We start from the raw sequence: 14,277 nt of genomic DNA on the forward strand, positions 1-14,277 counted from the left end.
GCTGGAATCACCTGCTGTCCAGGGAGGCCTGCTGCCACCACCCCTGGAAGAGTTGTTCCTTGCAGGATGCTCTCTCTAGGAAGGTTGCAGCATACCGGTGCTGACCAGCATCGAACCCCCAGCGATAATTATTAATAGTAGTAGTAGTTAAAACAGCAGCCTCTTAGAAGTTCCTGGACTAGAACTTCACTGAAAAAAACCACATAACAAAAATACAAGTTTCTTGTTCTGTAATGTTTAGGATTTATCTGCTCTCATCATTTGGGCAAACAACGCATGGCTTAGCCTTCAGAGCCACTGAAGCTGGATTGCACCTTTGAGATCCATTGCCTCATTCCTGCAAATCACCATGTGGGCAGTGCATGCTTGGGTGTGTGTGTGTGCTGGTGATGTGCCTCCTGCCCCCCCAGTCCTGAAAGGAGAACCAGTGCTGATGGCAGCTCAAGCTGATGGCTCTGTGCCAGGCTGTGTCGATGCCAGAAGGGTCTCCAGCCATTAGGCAAACCCAATTTTGTTACTGTCCTATCAAGAAAAGGCTGAGAGCCATGTGGAGACAGACATCTGAAAAGCTAAATCTGGGCTGTGATGGGAGAAATTAGGATAAGTTGAACACTGCTGCTCCAGGCAGTCAAGCAAGCTGTTTTGATTGTACCCAGGTCCTGAACCACAGAATACATGTTGTTTCCCATGCTCCTTGATATTGAGGCTCTGAACTCATTGCAAGCTGCTTTTGTGTGTCCATGGTATGCATGTGCAAGTCACAGATCCCTGCTGCATGACAGGGCCAGTGGAACACTGAGTCTGTACCCTGCTGGTGCCGTCGGTTCTGGGTTACCTTGTTTGTTTTCTATCTGCCCCCTTCACAGTGCAGCGTACAGTTATGTGATTAGGTGGCCAGACCTTCAGTGTAGAATGAAAATGAATGAAAAGAATAAAAACAAAACCCAAACAAAAAAAAAATCATGACATGAAAGTGTCTTATGGAAAATAATAGTAATCAGGAAGGGTAAGAATAATTTAGTTCCTTTCATAATTTCCCGAAATGCTCTCAACCATCAATTTGCTGGCAATATTTTACCTTGGTATTAGCATTACCAACTAGATGCAGCTTAAAATAACATGTTTTTCCAAGAATCAGAATGCTGATACAAATGGTCAAGTTACTATGACTTTTTTAAGTCTTGGCAAGCAACTACAGGTCAATTACTGTTATTACTTTTGCTATTAATCATGGTATTATTTACTACACTGAAACAATTGTGGTTTTTCTCTCAAAAGCAAAGGTTTATGATTTTTGTTTCTCAGCCTTTCTTTTAAAAAATTATTTTAAATTTTGCTCCCAAAGAGATTCAAGTCCTCCTAAAGAGACTCTTACCTATCAGTTTGGGGCTCACTTTTAGATATTTTTGACAGAACCCCTAAAAGTAGTGCCTGGATTATCCACTGACAGCTCCTGGAATAAAACTCAAGACAACTACAGAAACAGTCACCCTTGCCCATGTGCAAACATGGATATCTTTGAGTTTTGTGTTGTGCTCAGTGCAGTAGGAAGCTGGTCCCTGTCTAGGGCTTTGAGGTGTTATCACAGTGATGCACAAACAAGTAAAATAAGACAAGGAGGGAAAAGAGGCGCATACAAGGGGGAGCACAGAGTAACAGAAAAATGATTAATTAATGAAAAGCTGAATAAGCAAGCAGTTCACCTCCTCTTTCAGGCTATTAGAAAATGACATCATCATCAGTGGTACATTTTTTTAGGGAACTACTGAGGTTATTCTCCCTTCATGTTGGCAATTAAGCAGTGACTTGTATTTATAAAAACAGACTATAGAGAGAGCAAGGCACATAAATTTCATTTCAACAGATGCATGTAGAAGACTAAACCAAACCATGTGTCTAAATAATAAATAAACATAAGCAAGTCTGAATCAAATAGACATGAGAAGGGGTCACTGCTTGTATGAATAGGGTTTTTACCCTAGGTCACCAGGTAGGCAATGACACAACTCTTTGCAGGGTAATAATGCTGAGGCTGTGATACATATGCAGGTAGTACTGGGCAGACCTTTTGTATCTTTTCAAGTTCCTTTAAGCAAGAAAAACTCCTCTTTGATTCTAGGTGTGGTAGAACTTCTTCCTACTACGCTAGCAGGAGCCCTTTAAGCTTGAAAGGGGAGACATTTAGGCTTATTTTTATCAGGTGTTCTGCCTAGAAAGTCAGGGCCAAAAAAATTCACCTGGCAGCCCTTAGCACTTCAAAAAGCCTGATAATGGTAGTCACTTGGGTTTCCTGAATTTTGGTGTCTGTAGGAAGGGTTGTGGTGAGCTGCAAGGATGAGTAGGGGAGTGAGCTGTTGTCTCCTGCCTTTAGGGGTAGAAGGTGGCTGTTAAGGAGGGGCAAAGAGCCAGCTCCTGGGTTGCAGTCATCTACAGAAATAAGAAGGGTCTGGCTTGCAGCTGGACGGCTCTGTCAGATGCTTTCAGAAATGCTTACAGCCTAGATTCTAAAAATGACCTAGGGAAACAAAAGAGAAAGATACAAATCCCTAGGTTTTAGGTACCAGGCTTGTGGAGTGGAATTAAGGCGTTTCAGTTCTCAGTATTCCATGTAGAACAAATCAGGTGTTTCAGAAGAATAACAACCTGCAACTTTCTGCTAGTCTCAGTGGAGAAAGAAGACAATCACCTTGGAAAGGTAGTGTGTGAGGTGGGAATCTCCCCTTGCTGATCCGTGTGAAGAAATTTTGAGTCTGTTGTGAACGGTGCTGGTTTGCCCCCTGCTCACAGGGGATGTGTATGTGTGCACTTACAAGCACAGCAAAGGTCAGGAAGTGTGCAGAGCCGGAGGTGGTGGGGGCAGCCCCTGTGCTACAGCTGGCTTTGGCAGGCGTTGGGAGGGGCTCTCAGCGCCTCACACACGTGCAGTGTGTAACTCCTGTTAGGGCCCTGTGGAAGAGGAATAGGGTTGGACCCTGTGGACCATTGCTGTAGCCTGAGCTGTGTGTATTGATTGAGGGAGCAGGTTTCTTCCATATATTCATAGAGGCTGGTTTAGCCTGAGCTGGGACTCAGAGACTGTGTCTCTCTTTCTCTGGTTATGATTTATGACTTCAATCCAATTTATAGCCATTTACAAGAATGCTGAACTGGCTGTAAATCAGTAAAAGACCATAAAATACTCATGGAACTGCTGAAATCCATCTGGGTGAGCTTCCTTCCCTCCCAAGAGCAGCCATCTGAGGGCAGGAAGATGTAGCCCTCCCGTCAAGCCCACTGGCAGTGATGGGGGGTGGGGGTGAGATGTAGTGCTTGGCTGCAGGAAAAGGTAAAGGGAAGGAGGTTTGCTTTCTGAGAGCACACAGGAGTCAGCTGAGCCCTTGCCTGAGGAGCACAATGGTGATAGCAGCAGCTCTATAGGGCTTCTTCAGAGGAGATTCACCTGAGTGCAGGGCTAAGGCAAAATCCATGGGGAAACAGTGAGTAAAGTCACTTTCAGTGATCTATGATTGTCTTTCAGAGGGTCAGTGTTTTATTAAGTCGGTGACTTTTGTGGGCAGTTCATGAGGAATGCAGACATAAATGTCCAGGTCATTTTTATTCTCACCAGCTACTCTGATGACCTATTCTGGGGCAGGTTAGTTTGGTCATCACAGGTTAGAATTGCAGTCTGTGGGGATTTTGTAAGGTAAGAATTTACCTGCCTCCCTTACCTAAAGATGGTGCTCAGAGTTCAAGGAAGCTGTCCAAACAAGGTGTCTGATTGTGCCAAATTGCATGCTTACCCCCGCATCAGGGGATGATGGGGTGTGCTACAGAGCCCTTGTACATATCAGGCTTCACATCCTATCTTTGACTTCTTTATAGTGCAGATTTTCCTCTCCTGCCTATTGGCAGGGAGCAGGTGGAATTCAATGAGAATGTTTGCAAGTCTCATTTTTCCTTTTTACCCTACCGTGAGGCGATGATCCAGCAACACTGGAGCACCAGGCTAGAAGGTACTGCAGGAGTTAGCAGGTCTTGGTCTGTTCTTTCTCTCTCTAGTAGCTTTGGGGATGTAGAATAAGATTAGTACAAAACAACTGAAGCATTCAGGAGCATGGCCCAAACCCTTACTCTGTAGCAGAACAGTTTCCAGTGTATGGTGGTGTTCAGTTCTACAACAAATGACAGCATTCCTGCAATGGAGCCTCCCAGAGGCCTTGGCACCCTGTTCCAGAAGGTTATTACCCTTGCAATTAAGCACTGTTAGTCCGAATCTGCCGAGCTGCGGCTGTCTTGCTCATGTGCCAAAGTGGCACGATGCTTTACCTCTGGGTTGGTATTTCTGACTGGGCTGGCTTGGGAAGCTGATCACCCCTGGGATGCTGCTGCAGTTTGCCAAGAGCAATGAACCCTGGCCAGTGCTGTGTGTTTCTTTTCTTTCTTGTGTGTAGTGCCTTGGGGAGAGATAAGCAATTGTGCTGTCTATGCACCGCCTGTGACCCTGTAGTGCCCTGAGAGTGAAATCCAGGCTCCGCTCCACTTCACATTCAAAACAACAGCAGAAAATAACTTCCACTTTCTTCATTTCTGTGGGCTTGGGCTCGCGGACAACGATAACAGAAATTGCTAAGGCCGAGTGGTGAGCGGGCAAGCCTGAAGGATGTCTCCCTTATCCCTCTGGCCAGCACAGGTTTAAAAATCAGTGCTGATCACCTGGCTGCTTGGACAGGCTGAATCTGTGCCAAAAGGAGACTGAGGGAAGGAGGGAGGGAAGATAGCTCACAATAAGCCGTCAAAAAGCTGGGAGGACCCTACACCTCCATGTTGGATGCAGGCCCTAGGTTGGTGCCCACTATTTTGCTCATCACTCAGCTGTTGTGAATGCAGGATGCCTGAGAAGGGAGAAGCAAATTAGGTCAGCTCTGCTTAGCTGTGCAGATTCTTCACTTGACTGGGCTACTTCCTGGCTACCTGGCTGCGTTTCTGAAGCCCAGGTTCCATTTCCTCCATAGTGTTATCCTTACTTAACAAATAAACAGTCTCCGACTATTATTGTGCTTTTCTTATTTCCTGAGAATTCCCTCTCAAGGTTTTCTTTAGAGACAAGCCAGCAATGTCACTGTCCCATGATGAAAACTCCCAAGGTTGCAAGTTTCCCTCTAGCTGACAGATGTTCTCCTCTTTTTCATCAGAGGAATTAGATAACCATCATCTCATAGACCTACTGCTCACAGCATGTGCCCTTAATGCTCTGTGGGAAGTTTAGCTCAGAATGAGAATACCTGAAATCCAGTGATATTATGAGTGCATGAAACTACTGCTAAAGGTTTGGTTATAATTAGGGGATTACATAGTGTGTGATTCTCTGACAACAGAATATTCTACCATGTCTGCCATTGCCTGACATTTTAATTCAGAATATAAGGAGTCTATAGCTGGCTTGCTCTTTTCTTTATTTCAGATTGAGTTGTGTGAATAATGGAGTTTTCAATTCAATGACTGGACAAAAAAATAAAGTAAGATGAAGGAAATAGAGAATGGTGGGTCCATTGCCCAGTGGTGCCTCATTCAATCCAAAACTGCAAAGTTTATTTTAATTGTAGGGAGGATGTTAATTCATTTCTTGTAAAATTCTTCTTCTTTTAAGCCTGGACAGTTTTAAAAAATGGCACCATCATTTCAGCAGTTAAAGAAATCTGACTTATTCTGAGATTTCTTTCACTCATCTGTCCCCACATCTCACTTTTTTTCTTATATCCAGAAACGCATGTGTCAAAATTGACCCAAATTCACTTGGATCTTCACAAGTGGAATTTTTGCTTTTATCGAAAATATTCTCTGCAGCATCTCTTGATGAGCTAGGTTTTGTGATATGGCAGTTCCAATGAGTTTGTAGGGTTCCATATTTATTTTCTCCTGGTACTATAAGTAGTCTCCACCTGAGTGAAACACAACTTAAAACACGATCTGCAGTGCTCTATAGTTGCAAAGTTGAGCCTTGTACAAAGTAAGTTTTTGCAAGCTAAAAGAAGGTGCACTGATATGCTGGAAGCTCCCTCATTTAATCTGCTTTACTCGTATGTGACTAAGTCAAATATAGTAAGTAATGTCTTTTATAGGGAGGTGTAAACTCCTGTTCCTTCTCACAAAGCTGAATTGTCTGTGTAGGAAAAGAAAAGTTACTATGGTAAGTGAATGCACCACGATTGTGATGCATACACAGGAAACAGATTTGTTGTGAAGAGGCAAACCTGCCATCTGATAGTAACTGGGCAGGTGGTGATTTGTGATTACTGTTCCTGAGTAGCTGAGAATTATGCATATCCTATTATGTTTGTTAACCCATCTGTCCTGCTTACCCCCCACATACTTTTGTCTTGTTCTTGTCTTTAAAGCTATTAGCTATTTCTGTAAGAGATTGTAATTTACTCTGCTGAATCATGTTACCAGTGAGTCCCCAGGCATGTCCTACCTTTCTGCATGTCCTTTTTGGCCCTGACTGTGAGCAAACATTCAGTCTTTAAAAGACAGAATGTTGCTGACATTATGCTTATACTGATTTGAGGGAGCAATCTGAATAGCTGGATTGCTGTCCTCATGAAGGTAATTTTGGGGTCACTTTCGCTATTTGGGAGCCACGCTTTGAGCTTCAGTGGAAATTTCTAAAGAAGAAACAGTTTTGCACATTGTTGGTCACTGATGTGGATTGGCAGGGCATGTACTGGTGGCATTTTTGTGGGGAGCCATTTCTTTGGAATATGCTTGGACAACCAGTTTTACTTCCACTGGAAGTAACTCCTCAAGGTTCTATGTAAATGACTACCTGTGTGCAGTAATAACTATATACACTTATTCTAATTGTTTTTTTAGTGATTTCCAATTATACTGTGACAGTGGACCTGTTTATGATCAGAAAGATGTGGAGGCAGCCCTTTGTCCTTCATCATCTGGAAATCCAAGGTGGCCACTCAAGTCACAGTGCATAGGGAGGCCCAGGAGAGAATAAGGTCAAAATTAATACAAAAGTAAAGGGAAACAATGGCATAAGATCCAGGAAAACACAAGGCCCAGAATCCAGACAGAATTATGCAGGCCAAATTCATGCACATTGTCCAATCTGTTAGCAACCAGGAGGAAGAGCTCCTGAGGTCAGCTGGGACCTGGCATGCAGCGGCTCACAGTTGGCTCAGCTGTGTTCTGGTGCATATTGTGGCAGCTGCTCTATGAGGTTATCCCAGGCCACTGTTTTTACCTGTTGCCAAATAGAGGTAGGGGCAAGAAAGTCAGAAAGTGGTGTGGCTCTTCTAAGCTTCAGCTTTAAACCAACTTCATTCATTCATGATGCTGAAATGGGGAAATGGCACTCAGGGCAGTGCATGCAAACTGCCTGAAACAGGATCAACTCTTTTCCACCCTGTTCTTCTGCTTTGATTTCCATGTTAGCTCTCATTTTTCCCTTGCTTGTGTTTTCTGTCAGTGTTTGACCTTTCCTCCCCAGTCCCCTGGCCTTTTCTATTCTAAGCTGATAAGAAGGAGCTCAGAGTTGATATGCAGGAATCCCTGGACACAGCTATTTTTTTCATCAGTAGTTAATTTTCCACTTCTTTTATTTCCTTTGAGATTCAATACATCTACTTTCATGCTCCTGTGATTCAGTTTGTGGAGGAGACAGACAAGGAAATGCTGAATAAATCTCTTGCCTTCTCTCTCAATCCTTCACTCCCATCTTTGCATCGCTCCCTTTCCTTCTCTTACTTCATACCAGCACTGTTTTCACTTCTGGGGCTTTTTTTTTGATTCCCTAGGACTCTGGCTTAGGACCATTACAGTTGTTGAGAGGGAAGTCATAGTCATGGTTGGTTGACTGGAAGATGCGGCTCCAGCCCTCCCAGACTTCTGCTGCAGACACTTCAGCACGTGACCTCATGGCCTCACTCAGAAGGCCTGTTGGTCCTGGAGAGCACCAGTTCCTGAGGAGTATGAAGTGAAGGGTAGAGTGTTTTTCACAGATACCATCCCCTTCAAGCATTTAATCTTGCTGACAGAAGACAAATTTTATTAGAGGGAAGAGACTGCATGTTGTGGGAATGCATCTCTACCGGAAGGAGAATAGGAGGAGGGAGAAGAGTGAAAGGCAGGGGCAGGAGAAGGAGAGAAAATGATTGTTGAAGGATACATTCAGGGCAGCCATGTCGGGGTGCAGTGGGAGCCGCAGGTTGCACTCTGGGTTGGCCCGAGGCATGAACTGCCGACCCTTTGCATAACAAAGGGGACGGGACACTCACGCAGGCGGGAGCAGAGGACTCGGACTTTCCTGCCCTTAGACTGTGAAGATATAAAAGCGCAGGGTTTCCTTTGTTCAGGATCCCTCCTCGGATGCACCAGCTCGAGCAGGTATTTTGCTATTTAGGTATTGCACCAAGATTAAATTATTTTAAGGATCGAGATGCGTGAGACTCTGCTATGGATCATCTGGTCTGATTGTGAGTGTGGGGGGTGTAGCTGAGAAGAGGCGTCAGTCCCCAGCTCAGGTGCTGTGAGTGTGATTGCCAGAGTGGCTCCTGGATGGCTGGACAGGGAAGTTTGCTTAACATGATGAAAATAACAGTTCCATGGGCTACTATGTCCCTATTATTTTCACTGCTCTCCTTTTACTCAGTACGGAGGCAACAGTTTTCCATTAGGAAATAGTCTGCTTAGTTTGTTGTCAAGTGTGATAAAGTGCCATCTCATTACTGGGAGAGGGTTGCTAGCTAATTGAATGCTGTTTTATACTAGACTCATGTTTGTGGCATCTGACTACGTTAAAGTCGCTGATGTCACAGGCTAACAGTACCTTTCATGTCTAAAGGAAACACGTGTCGATTTCTGAGCAACTGTCTAGTTGTGGGATTTTTCAGGAGGCATGTCTGAGGGAGCCCATATGGGCAAAGAGCTGCCAAGTGTGTTTCAAACTCGTCTGGGAGAAGTCTGCTCAGCAGCCAGACAGGACTCAGACATTGGATTCAAATAGCAGCAAGTATATAAAATTCAGATTATTATCTGAGCATGGAAGGATACAGGATTGTGTCACACAAACATGTAGAAACTTTTTTCTTTTTGATACAGTAGTCCAAATTTCTCTTTGTATAATGGAACCACTGATGATGAAGTCCATAAGGACAGTACAGTATGATGAGGATCAGCATTTGGGCTGTTCAAGAGCTAAAAACTTTTGTCACGTTTCTCTGACTTCTCAGGTGGTCAAACGGGCTAAGAGATCAACATGTTGAAGGGTTTGAAGCCAACTAATACAAAATTTGTTGCTCTTTTAAGACCATAGATAGGAAACTGGTCTTGTCCAGCTAACCACTGGAAGGAGTATTCACAGCAATTTCCAGTCTACCATAATGGGATGCTAATACTGTCTATAAAAGTCTACAGTGATGTCTAATCTAAAGTCTCCATTCTTAACCCACTGTTTTTCACCTAACTCAGGAGTTAAAACCTCTTTCCTGGATCATCTCTCTATAATAATAACAATAACAAATCTCTTTCCTCAGTCTTGATTCTTTTGTGAACTGACAGAACTATAAAGACCAAATCTGTGGAGCTGATCTGATGCACAAATCCTCAGCAATGTTTAATGCTCTGTCCAAGTGATTGTGAGTCTTTATTGATTTGATTTGGCTTGCAGGAGCAAATTGTTCTCAAAGGTAGAGTCTTCAGTGTGGACTGGTGAACAACCCTGGCAAGTCAGAGGACTGTACTAACCCCAAAAGGAAGAGCAAAGGTCCAGCAATGAGATAAGTAGTTGCTTAAGAAGGCTCTGAGAGGAATTAATTCTCCATTGCTTTCTACCACTGAAAAGGAGAAGATTTATGGCCCTTTTATTCAACTAATGCAAAAGTGACCTGAGCTCCAGGAAAGGTGTCTCCTATATATCTAGAAAAAGATCAGTCAATGAAACAAAATGTTCGTGTCTCAAAGGGGAGTCCTTTCTATATTGTGAAATGCCAGTTATCTTGAGCTGAAGATCTTCTGATGCAAGTTTGAGCCAAAACCCAAGTAATTCACTTTGGGCTCCAAACAGACCTGGTAGAGTAATTAATTATTTAGAGTTGTAACTGGGCCAAAAGGTTAGGGGAAACACTTGAATTTTATCCAGAACTTAATTTTTTGTAGTAGTGTTGCCAAAGCAAAGCATCTATGCCTTCCCCTTCGGTATCATCTTGGTCAAATCTGAAATGCTTTCTTTAATCCCTCTCAAAGTGTCATCTGCATTTTCAGGATAACTGCTATTAAAGTGGTTTTTTTATGTAGGCCATCAGGCATTTTTATAGCACTAGAACACAAAGATCCTTATTTAAGGGAAGCGGGACCTAAATATCTGCTGAGTTTTCCCAAAGAGGATCTGTGTATGGCAGGGTGGTTTTTAAATCAAATACAAGCTCTGCTATTCCTTTGCTTGGCAGGAGATCAGTCACAGCTGATGCCCCAAAGATGACTTATGTTCTTGAAAGCATCTTATTATACTAGACAATCTCAGGAGATATCTTCCAATTCCAAATATCCCTTGATTCTGTAATTAAGACACTATTGATGGCAGCTCAAACTGAGTGACCGGTTTGGCATCTTTCAAACAGACTCTTTTCACCTCCAAGGACAGTGGGTTAAAGCCTGCCTTTGGTGGGTTAAAAGAGCCCAAACGACTGGGTGCAAAGCTGGGACATACTTTCTGGTTTTCCTGTTGTCTGAAAATAGCTACAATTCTGTCTGTAATATGGATGACACCAGAATAACACAGTAATTTATAGCCTCTTTTATTCTCCTATCAGAGAAAGCTGAGATCAGAAAATCCTATCTCTAGACTAGGCAAGGGTCTTTCATGTGTCCAAAGCTTTGCCATGTCTAAAATGCCGTCTACAGTACCAGGTAGGTTGGTGTTGTATCTTTGTATATGGTGCTGCTTGATGTACAGCTGGTTCATTGATTGTGACCTAGATTAAAAATTAAAATCTCAACCCAAAAACTCAGTTGATGAGCTACTTGTGTTCTGTTGCTGAAGAAACCATTTGTTCTGCTGTGTGTTTGCTTCCCCTGCAGCCAACACTCCCCACTCCTCATTGAGAACTTTGGTTATTTCTGTTTTCCATCCCCTATTTGCCACAGTTCCTCTAAAGAGTAGTTCATGTCTTGTTTGGGTGAAATTTGACAGTGATTGCATTTGCAGGACAAAATCAATTTACATATATGTATAATAGAAATAGATACCACTTGAGATTGTGAGCTTCATGAGTAGAGGTAGCAATTCCTGAACTGGCAAGATGGGAGCTATTGTGATTGGCAGTAATGATACCTCAGTTCAGATGGATCTGGAATATCTTGATGTGAGATGAGTCCCCGAGATGAAAGAAATGCAGAGAATCAACTGTGAATTTTCACTGATGGTGGATGTACAGAAACTGGAAGTAAACACATACATGACTAGCCCACCTAGGGTTTTAGGATTCTGTACAAGCTTTTAAAGGATTGGACATATTAGAGAGACATGCAGGCGTGCTTTAGAGTGTAGGAGTAACAAAGGGATGTTAGTTAGATTGGCTTAGGGATGTAGGAATAATAGGATGTAATTTATTTTGCTTAAGGATGTAGAAGAAAGAAGATTTACATGGCATGGTTTAAGGCTGTAAAAGAAATAGGATTAAATTAGCCACATGAAAAATTTAGGTGTTAGGAAAAATTTCCCTTAAGTATTGCAGCATGGTTTTCCAAAGGAAGAAATGATAATAGGACCAGGCTATTTCTCTCTGAACTTAAAAAGTCATTGGCTAAGGTTCTTTAAGTTCTGTAGCATCTGGCACGCAGAGGTGGAAACAGGGAAAAAATAAATTAATAGGCTTTGATTGGTTTATCTGGTATAAATGTGCTAGTTTAGTTTTTGACCTTTAAGAGCCTCCTCTGTGGGTTTTTTTTTGGTGGTTTGTTCTTTTTTTTTTGTACTGCATATGGTATGTAGTTATGCATAATGTTATGGGTGAGAAATCAAGCACACAAAAGCCTAGAAAGTAAAAAAAAAGTGATTTTTCTTCCAACATTGACTTAACTCTGTTGCAAAAATGTATCAAGGGCCTGTTGATAGATGGAGAGGATTCAGAGAAGAGCCCACTGGAATGATGCAAAATTTGGAAATATGCCTCAGATTACCTAGGAAACTCAATCTATTTAGAGAAGACTAAGAAGCATCACCATAGGCCCTGTTTACCTACTTAGGAAGAAGATTGCAGCAATTTTGGCAAAGAAAATTCTGACAAGACCCAGTAGTTGCATCCTGAATTACAGAAAAGACAGGGAGAGGAAGTAAGGCATTTTTAATGATGAGGATAACTTTCCACTGGGATGAAATACCTGGAGAAATGATAACTGGGGAAATGAATCAGTTTTTCAAATCAAGACTGGTCTGCTGTTTAAATGAGAGATTCTAGCTCAAACACAGGCATTTTGATACTGAAATTTTTAGTTGAATTTCAACAGTCAGGGCTAGGAAATCAGGCAAAATCATATCTTTCTTTCATCTCTTGATATATAAATTTCTCTTTTATACTGCCTCTGGTATCTCAGGAATAATGTGGGTAGCTATAAAATGGGGAAGTTTTCTATTTCCTTGCATAGCTTGGCACCTGTTTTGCTCTCAGTGCCACAGGGGGACTGCGCACACCAGTGTTCATCCCTAGAGCGCTGTTTCCAGCACACCACCACTTCCAGGACCTGACATCAGTATTTTTCTCACTAGAAAAATCTATGTGGCAGAGTGGACATCATCCTTACTGGCACTGGAAGCTCATACTTGAAGGACTCTCAAAACCATGTCTTAAAACAAAGAAGGTGATACAGATAAGGCCTGGGCTTGAAAACTCTTCCACTGGGAACTGGGCAGCAGCACAACACAATGGAGTCCTGATGTCTGGGAGGTGCAGGGCCTCAGGCAGTTCTAGGCTGCTGCATCTCTAGAGTGCCACAGAGGGTGGGGAGGAAATATGGCAAGAAAATGGTGTTTGTTGTGTGAAAGTAAGCATGGGTAAAATGATATTCCTGCCAAGGTGAGCAAAGTCAGGCAAGTGGAATTGGAAGTGCGTTAGGGTTCCACAAAGGATATAGAATTTGAGCGGTCGAGAAATGACGCTGAAATACATTTTCCATGAAGAAACAGAAGGCTGTGTGAATGGGTGGAGGAAAGTAGGAGGATGTAAAAGAGTGTTATTAAGGGAGTCATGTTTCTTTACACAGAACTAGTCTCTCCTTTCTCTCCCTCTGGGTCCTGTGTGTTTCAGGAGTCTCCACTACCTCAGCAGGAACATTTTCCCAGTGCAGCTGATGCACTGGGCCTTCAGAGGAAAGCAGTGTTTTGTAAAGTGATCCCCTGTCATTAAGAATTTTTCTTTCTTCAAGGGCTTTTACCTAGAAGTTCTTTCTCCCTTTCTCGGTTTTTTTTGTTTGTTTGGTTTTTTTTGTTTGTTTTTTTTGGTGGGTTTTATGTTTTGGTTTTTTTGGGGTTTGTTTGTTTGTTTGGGGTTTTTTTTGTTGGTTTTGTGTGGTTTTTTTGTTTTGTTTTTTCTTCTCCAGAGGGTGCTTAGTTTGCTTCTCCCACTCATAACAGATGATGAAATTGATATGAACTGGAAAAGAGTAAGTTTGGAACAAGACATCCAGCAGCAGAGAGAAATGGAGGAGCCTGGACATTTGTCTGTCCCACAACTCCAAAGAGCAGCATTTACTTGAGCTGAGTCTGATCTGTCTGTCTTTACTGGAAAAGTCCTGGACCCATTTAAATTAGGTCCATTAAATCTTTGGACCCATTACGCATATGCATGGTGGTTTGGGGGATGTTTATCTTCCTGCATTTTTGGATTTTAAAGTATAATCCCTATTTTCCTAACAGAATCTAGTACTGTCTGCTACATTTCTCCTTTTTGGCAGTGGTTTTAGCCCCTGGCCTGTAATTTAACCCATAAGGATATGATCTCTTATCCCAAAGTATTTCTGCTTTGCTTTAAAGCTCTGTCCACTGCAGAGGGCCAGAAGCAGAAGCAGCTGAGCCAAGAGGGATGTTATGATTCCCTACTGTCCCTTAGGAAAGAAATGAAAGACAAACGGTAAGGGTCTGGAGGAAGAGAGGGAAGACTCTCTTTTACTAGCACAGAAGGATTGGCATGCAGAAATAAGCTGCAAGGGTAAAAGCTGCTGCTTCTGGGTGATAAGCCAACCAGTCAGTCAGCTGGGAGGAGCATCCTGGAGAACAAAGGCCTTTCTGGTTTG

This window comes from Coloeus monedula (genome assembly GCF_965178545.1).
Source record: "Coloeus monedula genome assembly, chromosome: 3".
Lineage (NCBI taxonomy): Eukaryota > Metazoa > Chordata > Aves > Passeriformes > Corvidae > Coloeus > Coloeus monedula.